Genomic DNA, 15,325 nt, shown 5'->3' on the forward strand with positions numbered 1-15,325 from the left:
GAGAGAGAGAGAGAGAGAGAGAGAGAGAGAGAGAGAGAGAGAGAGACTAGCTACATGGGAGCTGAAGGAAGAAGAGACAGCAGGGTGGGGGAAAGAAGAGTCACTTTCCTTTTAAAGCTCCAGAGTCATCACTTTTTCTTGTTCAGCAACCAGTAAGGGAATTGCTTTTCCATTTCAAAATACCCAAGTGCTGAGTCATATGCATGCTCAGCATGGGAGTCCCCAAAGCTCCCATGTGCTGAACAAGCATATGTAGTCAGCTGGAAGTAGGCAGGAGAACATTGCCCATTCTCTGTGTAAACCTTGGCTGTCCTTATTGAAGGGGCAGTGGTGATAACCTCATTAGCCTCAGAGGATTTAGAGTTGGAACAACTTTAGAGATCCTCTAGACTGATGACGAAGAAACAGACTCAGAGACATTGTGAGTTGCTCGAAGTCATGCAGGTAGCAAGCTGCAAAACCAGGGTTCAAAACCAAGTTCTTTCCTTCCAAATCAGGTGTTTCTACTGTACCATACTTCCTTCAATTACTTTGCAACACGGTATATTGGAGAGGAATTTGGAGTCAGAAGGTCTGGGTTCTAGTCTTAAATCTGCCACTTACCACTTTTTTTTTTGTTACCATGAACAAGTAACTTTGCCTTTCTGGGCCTCAGTTTCATCCATAAAATGAGGGTAGCATACTCAATAATCTTGAACAACCCTTGAGGTTTTAAATCTATAATCCTGACCCTGCACTTCCTCCTAATTGAGGGTATCTGGTAGTATGACTACTTTGTAAATCTGAAATTCTCATATAAACCTTTCATATACAACCATGAGCACAGGATTCTAACATTATTGGTGAGACTTGGCTAATCCCCAGGTCCATTTCAAAAGTAAGGAAAAAAGGAAAAGCTATAAAAATGGGAAAATATATTTGACAAGAGACTCTAAAAGAAGCCTTAGCAATCTGGTAACCAAGAAATTAGGGGGAGGGGGCAGGAGTGTCTCAGTATTTCAACATAAGACTGCAGAATGCTTCTTGCTTTGAATTAGTCTCCTATCAACACACTGGTTTCTGTGTCTTTCCTTCAACCTTGCTTGAGGTGCTTACTAGCAAATGAGGTTGCTTCAGACAAGCTGTGCTGTTATTGGGAATGAATGAATGGATGAAGCATTTTTAAGCACTTGCTATTTGCAAAGCACTGTGCTGTTTACTGGTGACACAAATAGAAAGGCAACAGAGTCCCTGCCCTCAAGGAGTTCACATTCTAATGGGGGAGACCACATATATGGAAGACTTTACCTGCAAGGCAGATGAAAAAGTCCTGTGGTCCTTAGTGTACAGTGGCAAATCAGGTGGTAATGTCTCTTCTTTAATCCAATATGAAATCAAGTATGATGGAATCACTTCAAATTTTTATGTTGAACCATATGACTATTTAAAAAAACTTTGGTAACAAGTACTTTTTTTTGGGGGGGGGTCTTCTGTAGCTATGGCTATACCACTTACAGGAGCTGTTGCCAAGCTACATCTCCACAGGGGCTGAGGAGGTGTGGGCACTGGGCTACAAGCGTTGCTGTTCATAATTCTCTTGGGTTCAGTCTAAGAGGAGATGGTGGTCAAGTTGTTGGTTAAGGTTTGATCTGCCTGGTACATTCTGCCTCTAGACTCTATCTCCAGGTGCCTTGCTTCCATTAGGCCAGCTTGTCTGCCCAGTGAGTGAAAGTTGGCTAGAATGGCCAGGCCCCTTATTCATATGATCTGCTTCCCTAGATGGTGACTGTGAAGGCTGAGCTGGAAGCAGAATCATTGGGCTTGAAAGTGTCGTCTCTCCTGGTCTTCCTGTGCCTATCTGCCTGCTGATAATAGTTGGTCAGCAGCTGTTGCTGGTGGTGATGAGGAAGTTGGGGCCCCTTTTCCACAATGGATTTTTTCAGGGTCCTTAATCTGCCTAAGTGAGGTCTTGGTTCTCTCTTGCTGATGGCACATGTTAATTTTGTAATGAACTTTTCTGCTACTACACTCCTAAGAAAGATTGGATTAAAAAAAATCCTTTATATTATGTAGATTGGCATAATGGGATAGTGGTCACTGTATTGTGCTCAGAATAAGGAAGTCTTATTTTCAAATTCTCACTTTGTTTTAGTGAGCTGCTCCTTTCTTCCAAATTAGTACAAGAAAGTGGGTGGGGGGAAAGGAAACGGCAATAGCTTTCTAAGTGGTCAGTGGGGAAGTTGTGACTGGTGGACTTTCAAGGGGTTAACAGCTAGTAGTTGGGCAGAGGACGTAGCTAGCTGCTCCTGCCTCCAAAGAGGACTGGAAAGGGGAAGGACACAGTAGCTTAAATACTCCTCAATAGCTTACAATCATTCTCGTTTTTTGATAGAAAATTTCTTACATTGGATGTACTTTTTGAATTCCCAGGGAAGGTTCAAAGTGGGATGGCCAGATCAGGATTGGAGGGCTCATACTTCTTATTTCTGACTGGGATGGAAGATATATTAATTTTTTTTTGCTTTTTGGAGGGGAGAAGACAGGGCAATTGGGGTTAAGTGACTTGCCCAAGGTCACAAGATTAGTAAATGATAAGTGTCTGAGGATGGATTTGAACTCAGGTCCTCCTGAGTCCTGGGCCAGTGCTCTATTCACTGCACCACCTAGCCCCTGAGATATATTAATTTTAAGAATGAAAGTGCTACTAACAGGAAAAGAAAACCTAGTCCACTTGGGCTGATCTGAGCATTGTCACAACTTTGGAAAGAGTAAAGGATTTTTTTTTTTAAAGCAATCGGGGTTAAGTAACTTGCTCAAGGTTACACGGCCAGTTATTTCTGGGTGTGGTGCTGAGTATCTGAGCCCGTATTTGATCCAGGTCATCCCGACACTGGAGCCGGTGCTCTTACTCACTGTGCTACCTGGCCACCCCTTCTTTTCTTTTTTTAACCAATAGTTGGAGACATGAGGTAAAATTGTAATAAATTACATAGGTAAGCAGGGAAACAAACACATTAAAGTATTTTAGGAAGTTACAATTTTCCTCTTTGATCCTACATCTGAATACTCCTAGGTTAAGGTAGGGGAAAATTCACAAAGATCCTAATTTAAAAGAGAAAAAAAAAAACCTCTCAAATTGATTTAGGGTCAACTGACCCTAAATCATTCTTTGTAGTGGAAACTCATTCCTGTCTTTGAGGTTACAAAGACTGAACCTGAGTTACCAGAGACTCCTATGTCAGTGGTGCTGATAAATAAAATATTTTTTTGGTAAATTTTTATTCATCCTAAACTTAAATGCAAAATGAGAAAAGAAAAAAAAACCATTTCCATGTACATAGCAGAATGTAAGAAAAGATTCAATATAAAACAATAAATTTCCATTTCAAGGAGACATATACAATAAATACTATTCATTGTTTTCAAAGTTGCCCAGCTTTTCTTTGCTTCATTCTAGATTTTCTTTTGTTTTCTGCTGTGTACTTTTTACTTTATTTCAAATAAAATGCTAAGTCAGTTTCTCTCTGTTTTGATCTTGGACAGTTGATTTTAAAAATATTCTAAATGCAATACTTTGCACTTATCCCTGTTAAATTCAATCTAGTTAGATCCTGTACATCCTTCCAATGGAGATCTTTTTGGATCCTAAGTTTGTTGACGGCATCACCATCTTTCTAATGGTGAAAACACTTTTTTCTGTTCAGCCATTTTCAGTTGTGTCCAACTTTTTGTGAACTCATTTGGGATTTTCTTGGCAAATACTGGAGCTGTTTGCTGTTTCCTTCTCCACCTCATTTGACAGATGAGGAAACTGACACAAACAGGGTTAAGTGACTTGCCCAGGGTCACTCAGCTAATAAGTATCTGAGGTCAGATTTGAACTCAGAGAGACTTATCTTCCTGACTTCAGGCCTGGCACACTCTCCACTGTACCACCTACCTGTCCCTCACCAGCTCTTAATAGCAGCTTTATCCTGGTCTCCTCACTTTCACTCATGACACAGATATTAAATCTTGACATTTTAATGTGTATAACATCTCACATCAGACCACTTCACAAGACTATCCCTTTAATTTAACCACAGTTGGGGAACCTGGGGCCCTCTTGGTCCTCAAGTGCAGCCCTTTGATTGAATCAAACTTCACAGAACAGATCCTTATAATAAAAAGATTTGTTCTGTAAAACTTGGACTCAGTCAAAAGGCTGGCCCAAGGGCCCAGAAGGCCACATGTGACCTTGAGGAGGCAGGTTCTCCACCCCTGGTTTAAGCCCATACCTCCTCTTGCCTAGCTTATTGCAATGGCCTCCTAACTGATGTCCCTGCATTCTTAATCACTTCTGCCAGAATAATTTTCCTTAAGCACAGATCCGACTATGTGGCTCTTCTGCTTAAACAACCTGTGACTTTGTATTATGCCTAGCATAACATAAATTCCTCTGCTTAGCTTTCCAAGCCCCACACAGTTTGGCCCCCAAATATCTTTCCAGACTCATTGGGCATTATTTCCCCTCCTGCACTCCATGATCCAACCAAACTGGCCTTCTGTCTGTTCCTCATTCATGGCATACCATCTCGTATTTCAGGGTTCTCACACGGGCCAATTCCCAGGCCTAGAATGCACTCCCACCTTAACCTGACTACCTCTTCTCCTATAAGATGCAGATTAGGCATACAATCTTCTGTACAAAGACTTTCCTCTTCTCCCCAGATGCTAGTTCCCTCAAATTGCTTTGTATTAAACTTCTGTGTATATATTTGCATCTATTCCCTTTGTAATATGTGGTATGCATTTCATACATACTTGTTCTTCCCCTCCCCCATTAGAATTCAAGTTCCTTTGTGAGTAGGGATTGTTTCATTTTTGTGCTTGTTTTCTCCACTGCCCAGCACAGTGGTTGGTGCATAGTAGGCACAGAATTCGTTCTCATTGATTGAATGTATTAGCGATCTCTCCCAACTTCATGCCACCCACCAGTCTGATAAGCATGAATTCTATGTTTCCATTAAAGTAATGAATACAAATATTGATTATAACATGACTAGGGACCTTCCTCAGTTTGATTTATGGGATATCCCCAAAATCTTGGTGCAGTTTTAAGATTTAATTAATATACAGGGTGTCCCAAAAGTTTTAATATTGTTTTAAGCTTAAAACTTCCCCCAAATCTTTTGGGACATCAGGTAGAACCAACATTCTGTGTGCATATTGTTCAAAATAGCTGTAAATTCGTCTCACTGTACTTTTGCTCAGTCCAAATTCCTTTATTTCCTGTACAAGGAGAGGACAGGAGTGGGGGTATGGGTGTAACATTAATAGCTAATAGCTTTAACGTAGCTAACAGTTCCATAGCACTTTGCAATTTACAAAGGATTTTACATTGATTATCTCATTTGTTCCTCATAAAAACCCTGTGAGGTGGGTTACAATAATAGCTGGCATTTATATAGTGCTTTCAGGTTGGCTAAGTGTCTTAGAAACTCATTTGATCCTCACAACAACCCTGGGAGGTAGATGCCATGACCATCCCCATCTTACATGTGAGAAAACTGAGACAATACAGAAGACAAGTGTCTTGCCCAGGTCACACAGCAAGAAGGTATCAGAGGCTGGATTTGACCTCAAACTTTCCTGACTCCAGGTCCAGGGTTCTATCCACCATATCACTCTAGCTACCCCCAGTATTATTTCCATCATTTCACAGATGAGTAAAATAAGACACAGAGAGGTACAACAATTTGTCCAAATTCACCAACAGGATTTGTGATAGAGCCAGGATTCAAATCCATGTCCTCTTCCAACTGTGCTATGTATGGGTAAATCTGGGGTTCAAAAACATTCTTGTTCTTCTTCACCTAAACATTTATCCCAGGTGGGTTTCCACTGTAAACGGCAGGTGTGAATTGTGAGTAATTGAAACATAATGGTTCTGGAGAACAGATAATGAAATATCCTTCCCTCTTCTCATCAAAAAGGCCAGAGACTACAAGGGCAGAGTGTTGCATGAATTGTCAGACTTAGTCACCGTATCCATTGGTTTTGCTTAATTGTTTTTCTTTGTTACATTCAGTTCTGGGGTGATGACTGGCTTGGGGAGGTATATCCAGAAATGACGGGGTTATGAAAACAGGAAAAAGGACAGCAAAGAAATGTATTTAACATTAAAAACAAACAAACAAACAAACAAACAAACAAACAAACAAAAAGATCACTGTGTGCTCACACACACACAAAGAAAGAAAGAAAGAAGAAATGATCTGACCCTAGACCACAACAGAGACTTGGGCAACGTTTTCTGAGATAACTGGGTGAAAGCCATATTATCCAGACAATTATTTTAATTTTCTAATTCAGATCAAATGAGATGATATCTGTAAGGTGCTAACACATGCCTAGCACTTACCTTCAATGCTTCACTTATCTCCCCCTCCCAACCTTCTGATTGCTTTTATCAGTAGAAATCTGGTTTTCCAGTTTTGTTTTTCTGTCATATGCTGGTTTAGGTATCATGGCATGACTGGGAGATGCCTCTTTAGAGATAAGAAGAGGAAGAAAACAGAAAGACCATTGGAGGCAATTGAGATATCTGTACCCTCCAGAATTCAGGTAAATCCAAGTGCTCCAGATCAAGTGTCAGCTTGAACTCTTCTCTGTAGATGGGAGGTCACCTCCATGAAGACTTCTCAGATTACTCCTGCCCACAGTGATCATTTCCCTTTTTGAATACTTTAAGTACCTAAAATCTTTCTATCATTCAATCTCAGAGCTAGTAGGTACCTCTCAGGCCATCTATTTCCACCTGGACCTGACTGAGAACCCTCTGTGTAACATACCCACAAATATTCATACTGAAATTTTGCTTCACTTTCTCCATTGAGGGAGAATCCACTACCTCCCATCTGACAATTGGCTGACTCTATTTGTTTAGAAGTGTTTCTTTTTAGTTGTTTTTTAAATAATGGAATACAACTCAAATCTATTATGTACAACTTGCTATTCCTTTTAAATATATAAAGAAGTTATCTTTTTTTCCTTTTTTATCCTCTTCCCAGCCCTGCTGTAGAAATGGCTATCATTAGACACAAATATATATATATATGTAAAATCATCCTATACATTCTTCTATTTATCAGTTCTTCTTCTGAATAATTCCTCTTCCTTTTTATAATAGTCAAAATTACTTTATCCATCAAAGTTGTTCTTAAAACAATATTGCTGTTACTGTATGCAATGTTCTCTTGGTTCTGCTTATCTCAATCTTCATGATTTTGTGCAAGTCTATCCATGTTTTTCTAAGATCATTGGTGTCATCATTTCTTACAGCACAGTTTTCTTAATTTAGTTTCTTATAAAATTGTTTCTTCGGGGTGGCCAGGTAGCACAGAGAGTAAGAGCACCGGCTCCAATGTTGGGATAACCTGGAGATCGAATCCCAGGCTCAGACACTTAGCACCCACCCAGAAACACCTGGCTATGTAACCTTGAGCAAGTTACTTAACCCCAATTGCTTAGGGGTGGCCAGGTGGCTCATCGAGTAAGAGCACCGGCTCCAGTGACAGGATGACCTGGATCAAATTCGGGCTCAGATACTCAGCACCACACCCAGAAATAACTGGCTGTGTAACCTTGAGCAAGTTACTTAACCCCTATTGCTTAAAAAAATTGTTTCTTCATATCAAACCCAAATCTGCATCTCTGTAACTTCTACCTATTACACCCAGAACCAGTCTTATTCCTCTTTCATTTAGTAGCCCTTCAACCACTTAAAGACAGATAGCTATCCTGTCTCTCCCCAAACCTTTTCTTCTCCAGGTTAAATATCACCAGTTCATCCAATAGATCCCCCTACGGCATTATCTCCATTCTTCTCATTATGTTGATCACCCTGTTCTGGACATGGTCCACCTTCTCTGTGTCTTTCCCAAAATGGAGGGACTAGATGCAATATTCCAAATATAGCTTGATGAGGGAACAATACAACCAAAATATCACCTCTCTTGTACACTATGGCTCTCTTAACTTAGCCTAGAATAGCATTAGCTTTTTTTAGCTGTTACATCATGCTGTTGACCTTTTATAAATTTGCTGTTCACTTAACATACCCACCCCCACCTCCCAAAATCATCTACATAGGAACTGTTGTCTAGTCATATCTCCCTCATTCTGTATTTGTGAAGTTAATTTTTTTAACCCAAATGTCATTTTGTATTTATTCCTATTAAATTTAATTGAATTTAAATCAAACTATTATTCTAGACTGTTGACTATTTTTGTATCCTGATTTTATTATGTAATGTGTTAGCTATTTCTCCCAGCAATAGGCCACCTGGAGATTTGATAATCTTGGTAGCTATAATCTTCATTCAAATCACAGAGAAAAATATTGAACAATACATGGTGAAGGGATCCATGGCCTATCCCACTGGAGACCTTCCTCAGAGTTCACATCAGCCTGTTATCAACTATAGTTCAGGTCTGGTTATTCTAACAGTTCAAAATCCACCTAGTCATATTCACAAAATCACAAAGACATTCATGTCTTTCAATATTAGCCATCAGAATTGTATAAAAGACTTTATCACAAAATCTGGCACTTGATTAAAGAATTAAAAATGTTAATGTTTTTTCACAAAATTCCTATTCTGATGCTTTCTCATACCATGGAGTCTACCTTGTGTTTTTGAAGGTTATTCCATCAGTTGCTACCAGATTCTATTTATGAAGAAAAAGTTTTGAGTATGGTTCTAGAGACAGATTGTGTCTTCCATTTGAAAAATAATCTAGCCATGTACAGAGGCTTATTTCCAGTAGGTTAACCTGTAGAATTCTTTGGCTATTCCTGCCCAAGAAAGAAGGAGAAATACAAAATGGCTCTTCATCCTGTAACATATTTCCACTTCTATAGTGATGGTTGTAGACGGATGGAAAAGGGGGCAGAGATCAAATTGTTTTTAGATTGTCTACAAATATTGATTCTACTGTTAGTACACAAAATATGAGATTGTCGTCTAAAGACCAGTTAACACATTAATGGAGGCACTGAACCACATTGATATGGAAATTCTCTCTGCGAAGCTGTCTTGCTTATCTTTGTTCCTTTCTGACCTTCCTTCTGTTCTATTTTGTTCTGCCTGCCTTCTCCATGCCAGCACATGTTTCAGCTTCTGGGTGAAAGTCACAGGGGCTTCAGCAACCTGATTTGTGGTGGGTTGCTCTGCTTCTGGCATAGTTTGATATCAGTAAGGAAGAGTCTTGGAAGGGTTAATAGTACTAACTTGCTGGGGGCACACACACCTGAGTTTGAGGGCAGTCTTTATTTTTTTCTATTCACAATTGGTTTTTGACACATCTCAGCCTTAATACACATACATGATAGTAGTCTTCAGTAGGCACCTATTGTCTGGTGGAGGAAAAACCTATGATGTACTGGCTCTCATAATTAGCGCAAAGATGAAATAGGGTTAGTTATCTTTCTAGGAAAAGATTATCATCCATCTGATCTGCTTCAGTACTATTAAGTATCTTGAGAATGACCTTGGCAGAAACTCTTGTTATCTTGAAGGGGTGATGGTGGGAGAAAGCTTTAGTAAAAGTTAAAAAAAAGAATAACCTGAAGGTTTTTAGTATGAAGACCTATAAAGTTGTAAGAGATTTTATTTCAAAGAAAATTAGAACATTGGATCTGGAGCCAGGAAGACCTGTGTTCAAAACCAGCCTTGGATCCTTACTTTGTGATCCTAGGTAAGTTTATTTAAGTTCTGTCTCAATTTCCTCATCTACAAAATAAGGATTACTAATGCCCTCATAACAAGGATAAAATGAGATGATATATGTAAAGTCCTTTGCAAACCTCAAGGTGCTATATAAATATTTCTATTATATATTCTATATATAATATTATATAATATATTCTATTATATATCTATAAAAATTTTCTATTATGTAAACACAAAAGGCCCAAATAAACCATACTCACTACAAATATTTGTTCAACTTAGGAAAGGAGCTTCCCAAGATGGGGGTGGTACTTATTTCATTGTACAATATGTAAGAATAACAATCCTGTAAGCTATTGGAATTATCCTGTAGATGCTTTTGGTAAGCCTGAGCAAGATAAGCTGACATTCCACTATTTTTATTCAATTACAAAAAGCAATATCCACCTGAGCGATAGTCTGCTGAACATTAGGCATAAAAGAACAATCCTAGGTTAGATAGTGACTTGTTACAGAATGATTTCTACCTGAAATTCATTAAATGTAAAAGGAGAATGAGAGTAATAATAGTAATAATGGCTTGTTTCATCACTTAGTTTCTCTTCTGATAGAAATTCATGCATTGATAGTACCTTGGACAGCGAGGTGTTTCATAGCAGTCCACATAAAGCCTGGGCTAATGAAAAAAGGCCACCCAGGACAAATGGACAGTCCCTTGAGTTTTGTGTGTGAGTATGTTAGAGTGACACTGGAGATGGATAATGAACTGGGCCTAGAACTGAACTGGAGGAAGAGAAGACTGGATTGCATTTGGGAAATTGAGTGGGACTTTCTGTGACTCCAAATTTCTCCTTCAAACAAAAATCCATCTTTTAAAAACCAATATTCTTCTGGTGGAGCAATATGGTTTTGAATTATGAAACACTATAATTTCCAAGGAATCAAAATTGTGGGTCACCAAGAGGGCAATAGAGAGAGACACATGGTTTGTATAAATGGACTGCAGTGTATTAATACACTGAGGAATCACATGAAAAAAACAACTTGGATCCTCTGACTCTAGGACCAGCATAGTTTGATATGGGTTTGTTCATTCTACCATATTCATTCCACATATAAGATAAATAGAATTTACTGACTGGAAGTGAGAAGGAAAATATAAACTCCTTGAGGGCAGGGACTGTTTGATGTTTGTATTCCCAGTGCCTAGCATATAGTAGTGATTAATAAATGCTTGTTGATTGTTCGATCATATTAGCCAATGGAGTGACTTGAACAAACTGCAACCACTTCTAGAAAAATCTCAATTATAATTTCCCCCCTTATCTTTATATACTGCCCCCTCACATGGAAAGAGATTCATTCAAAGGCTGTTGATGGAGGAGTACTATCAAGCATATTTTGGTCTCAAAGGTAAAAAGGAGTCTGAAACTTTCAATTTACCTACCACAACTGCTTCTTCTAGTTCTTTGTCTCCTTGGAGGTTGCCTTGATTCCTGTCCCTCAGCTGGGTGAAACTTGGATCCGGTACCTCAGCCACCTGGACAGAGAAATCCAGCCAGTTTCCTTCTCCTCTGAGGAAAAAAGAATGTTTTCTCACAGTATATCAACATCCATATCCCAGGAGTCCAGGAAAAGTCAGACCCAAAGCATTATTTCACTTTTAAAAAACTGTCAGCAGAGAGCACTTCCAATGCATTCTCTAATAAATACCCTTTATTGCAGCATGCTTTGGGACTGTTCTGATTTGCATTCTCTCTCTCTCTCTCTCTCTCTCTCTCTCTCTCTCTCAACTAAGGATCTGGAAAATACAGAGGAAAAGCAGGCAGAGGCTAAAACAGGCAGCTGTTTCAGACAGTTTATATCTTTTATGAGCTCTCTCCTACCTTCAATGTGCATGAGGTAGGTTGCTTCATTATTAGGTAGGAGTTTAAGATCACTAAAAAAAGCTAATGATGGGGTGGAAATAGAGTTTCATCTCAAGTTCCCTCCCTCATCCAAGGTGTACTTCCTCCCATCAGTGACCTCAGTCTCAGTTCCTTGCCTCATGATCCACTTGGCATGTGGCATAACCACTCTGACCATCACCTTTAGGATTTGTTGCTGTGGCACCCTTCTCTTTGGGGACTGACTGCCCTCTTTCCACCCCAAACCTCTGAGATATTGAGAAAATTCTTTGGGATGTGGACTATCTCCTTCTGGCATAATTGCACCCTTAGTGAATCTCTCCTCTATATTCCTTCCCACCCCCCCTCCCCATCCTACTGCGTTTGCTCCAGGCACAACAATGGCTAGCCATAGCTCAGCTTCCTCTACCCTTTGCTGATAGTTAGTAGGTACTGATAGTGAGCTCAAGATTATAAAGTGATGGGAGAAACTTGACTAGTTGTAGTTCATTTGAAAAAAACCTAGGGATTTGAGGGTTGCAGTCCAGTATGAGTCAAAAGTGGGATATTATATCCTGAAAAGTAAAAGGGATCTTAAGGTACCGAAGTATTCAAGGGCCAGAGAAGTGAAAGTGCCACTCTCCCATGCCGTGGTCTGACCTAACCTGGAACATTGCATTCATGGCGCCACCTTTTGGTAAGAACATTGACAATACAGAGAGCATCCAGAAGAAGGTGACCAGAACAAGGAAACATGAGAACGTGTCTTTTGAAGAATTATTGAAAGAAATGGAAATGTTTGGCTTGCAGAAGACTCAGGTGGGGGCATGGGAGTTATTTTCAAGGACTTGAAGCTGTCCTGTGGAAAAATGATCAGATTTATTCTGCTTGGTTCCAGGGAGCAAAACTAACATTGAACAACAGGTGTAAGTGGAATGGGTTGCCTCTAAAGTTTTCTCCTCACTGTAGACAGAGCATTTTTGCTCTCATGGAAAACACTGAAAATCATACTTGGGGCAGGAAAATACTTTGGGGTAGGGGAGGGCAGGCTGGGGGAGAAGTTCACACCAACACGCCACCTGGTAGTTTCTTATTTTAACTAATTATTCTTACTAGCTAGCTTCTGATTTCTATTGTTTCTGTGTTGCCAAAGGGCTGTGTTGTCAGCATTCTCCAAGTTCAGCACCCTATAAATTCAGTGACCTAGGGGCAAAGCCTTGGTCATCTGAACTTAGTTACAGTCTTCAAGCAAGGGCCAGATAATGATTTGCCAGGAATATTGTGGTAGAGGGGATTTCTATGCAGGCATAGGTTGTATCTTCTGAGAATCCTTTGAATTCTAAAATTCAATTTGGATATGTGTGTGTGTGTGTGTGTGTGTGTGTGTGTGTGTGTGTGTGTGAATGTTATTTTCTCAAGGCAGACCCAGAGTTTCCCTGAGGTCTTTGGGTTCATTGCTAAATCTTTGGGGTTATTGCTGTAAATTCATCCCCCACTATTGTTGAGGAGGGAGTAAGGACAGAAAAATGCATTAAGGCACGTGTGTGTGTGTGTGTGTGTGTGATGTGATGTGAATGTATACTGTGTTTTTTGTAGCTCATGAATCCATCCTAACTCTAGATTCCAATCCAATTCACAGAGGAGAGCCTAGGGAGGGTAGGATCCTCGTCAGCAGCTTTCTGCCTCCTACCCTTTGAACTAGCTTTTCCTGTTCTGTAAATATGTGTCTGTGTTAGCCACATTTGCTTAATTTATAATGATAATTACAGCTGTAATAGGCTTCTCTCCTTTTTCTCCATATGTCTCCTCCTACCAAGTACAGGAATAATGTTTTCTAATTACTGAAAACAGGCCTCTTCCCTGGTTGCTGGTGGGGATGACGCAGGCAGACCTCCCAACTCAGCTGATTCCTTGCCTGATCTGAGGCTTAGCCTTGGGAATGCCTAGAAGCAAAATCCTGCTTGGGTTTTAGAGCCCAAGCAGCCCCTGAGTCAGTTATTCAGACTGAAGAGGAGCAAATGTTAAGCACTTTAATAAGGCAGCTTCTAAGCTGAGGCAGCCTCAGCCTGGCAGCGGAGGAGTGACAAGGGGAGGGCTTTCTCCCCCTGCCTGATCCGCTTGTTTCCTAGAGGATGTTGGGTAGTGGCTAACGGCAATTGGCAGTTCATGCTCTGCTGATGAAACAGTTCATTGCTTTACTAAAACAATCCAAGATGTTTCAGGTGATCAGAACTTCTGAAGTAAGTTTACAGTTGCAAAAACTGGTCAACCTTAAAAATATTGCACCATTTCTCCTAGTTCCCTCCTCCTTCCACCCCTCTAGTGATTTACTAAGGGATTTTTTTTCTAAGCCTGAACTATAATAAAGAACTCCTTGTGAAGAAACCCCTTCTATCAATGTAGGTCAGCATCAGCTCAGTCAATTTTAGTTTTCCAGTGACTTGCCCAGGGTCATACAGCTAGTATGTGTCTGTGGTAGTATTTGAACCTAGGATTTCCTCTCTCCATGTTCTGATTTCCAAAAGCAGTTTAGTGCAGAGGAAAAGTTCTGGATTTGAAATCGAATCTCAGTTCTGTCGCTTACTACCTGTGCTACCTCAGGCAAGTCACAGAACCCTCTCTAGGCCTCTATTTCCTCATCTGTAAAATGGAGTAGACTGGGTAGCCTCTAAGGGCCCTCATCTATGAAATTAAGTAAACTAGGTAAACTCTAATGTTGTTCCTCCAGTCCCAAATCTATGATCTCATGATCTGTCCACTGAACTCTGGAAGTATCGTGTGAATATCTGTGAATATTCTGAAATTGGAGTCTTTGCTTTTCAATCAGATCCAGACTCCTCTTGTCTGAGTCTCAGTTAGTACTCCACTAAAATGACCTGCAGGCTGTCTGTCCTTGAGCAATTTGCTCAGCTTTCTGTAGGTTTCACCGTTTGTTTGCCCTTCATTTTTGGAGAGCACCAGTGACCTCATGGGGAGATGTCTTGACTTATCATGGAATGGATTTAAGCGAGGCAGAGTTGCACAAAGTCATCAGCCCCACTCTTCCTTCCAGAATCACTGAAGTCCAGTGGCAAGACAAAAGTCAAGACAACTGACCATGACCCAGGATGCAGTGGATGACCTTGTTGTCTTCTAAGTTTGACCAAGCTCTAAGGACTCCACAGAAGCTGCTTCAGCCAGGATTAAAGTGTAGATGAGAAGAAGCCCAGAGGAAAGTGGGTTCAATAGATCTGAAATCTAGAGGGGAGGAGAGGTGCTCCCTTGGTTTAGGATAGGATGGGGAAGAGGGACCATGGGGAAGGAAGATTATGTTTCAGAACTAGGGAGAGTCATTTGGTTTTCCTTCCCTTCCCTCCCCTCCAAAAAAATTAGTGTTGGGAGTGGGGTGGGGAGGTGGGACCTGAGTTAAATGACTTCTTGTGTGTATAGCTTTCCTTACTCCCCCTTTTTGTCCTTTGGCACATGATTCCCTCATGCCATTCTCATTCTTCACCCATTGTGATGCCCAATCACCGTCTTCCCTCCTAACCTTAACCTAACCCCAGAGTCCCAATTTTCAAAACTACTTTTCATTTTACTCTTTTACCCCCATCTTTACCTCCCAATCACAATTCACATTCCTTCTCTGAATCCTGGCACACATCCATTCGTTTATCTTGCTTTTCTAACATAACTGCAGTAGCACGGAGTAGAAGGACTCATGGGTTTAGGACCAGAGGACTAATGTTAGCCTCTTAGCTCTTT

General features: G+C 40.3%; 1 long non-coding RNA gene across 1 annotated transcript in view; it reads right to left on the reverse strand.

Moving 5' to 3' along the window:
* LOC138162627 (uncharacterized) overlaps nt 1-7,946 on the reverse strand; it is a 33,200-nt gene extending 25,254 nt beyond the window's left edge. Inside the window, exons 1-2 of the long non-coding RNA XR_011168678.1 lie at nt 7,778-7,946; nt 6,383-6,509 (exon numbers count right to left, since the gene is read on the reverse strand). This is a non-coding gene — a long non-coding RNA (uncharacterized lncRNA). The remainder of the gene's footprint in view (nt 1-6,382; nt 6,510-7,777) is intronic.
* Between the last annotated feature and the right edge of the window lie 7,379 nt (nt 7,947-15,325).

This window comes from Petaurus breviceps, unplaced genomic scaffold (assembly GCF_028583685.1).
Source record: "Petaurus breviceps papuanus isolate PSGF00001 unplaced genomic scaffold, PetGlider_PUasm1.0 120, whole genome shotgun sequence".
Taxonomy (NCBI): domain Eukaryota; kingdom Metazoa; phylum Chordata; class Mammalia; order Diprotodontia; family Petauridae; genus Petaurus; species Petaurus breviceps.